Genomic DNA, 248 nt, shown 5'->3' with positions numbered 1-248 from the left:
TTCCAGGGGGGGGACGGATTCCAGGGGGATTCCAGGGTTTAGTGGGATTGGAGTGGGAATTGGGGCATTCCCAAAGCCAGGAACCGGGAATGGGAACTGGGAATGGGAGAGGAAGGAGAGGAGGAGGAGTGGGAATGTGGGGAGGGAGGAGGGACAGAGGGAGGGAGCCGGAATTTCAGGGGGATTCCAGATTTCTGTGGGATTGGAGTGGGAATTGGGGCATTCCCAAAGTCAGGAGCCGGGAACGG

The sequence above is a fragment of the Passer montanus genome, unplaced genomic scaffold, assembly GCF_014805655.1.
Source record: "Passer montanus isolate IOZ18808 unplaced genomic scaffold, ASM1480565v1 scaffold270, whole genome shotgun sequence".
Lineage (NCBI taxonomy): Eukaryota > Metazoa > Chordata > Aves > Passeriformes > Passeridae > Passer > Passer montanus.
Note: the sequence above shows the minus strand (reverse complement) of the source record.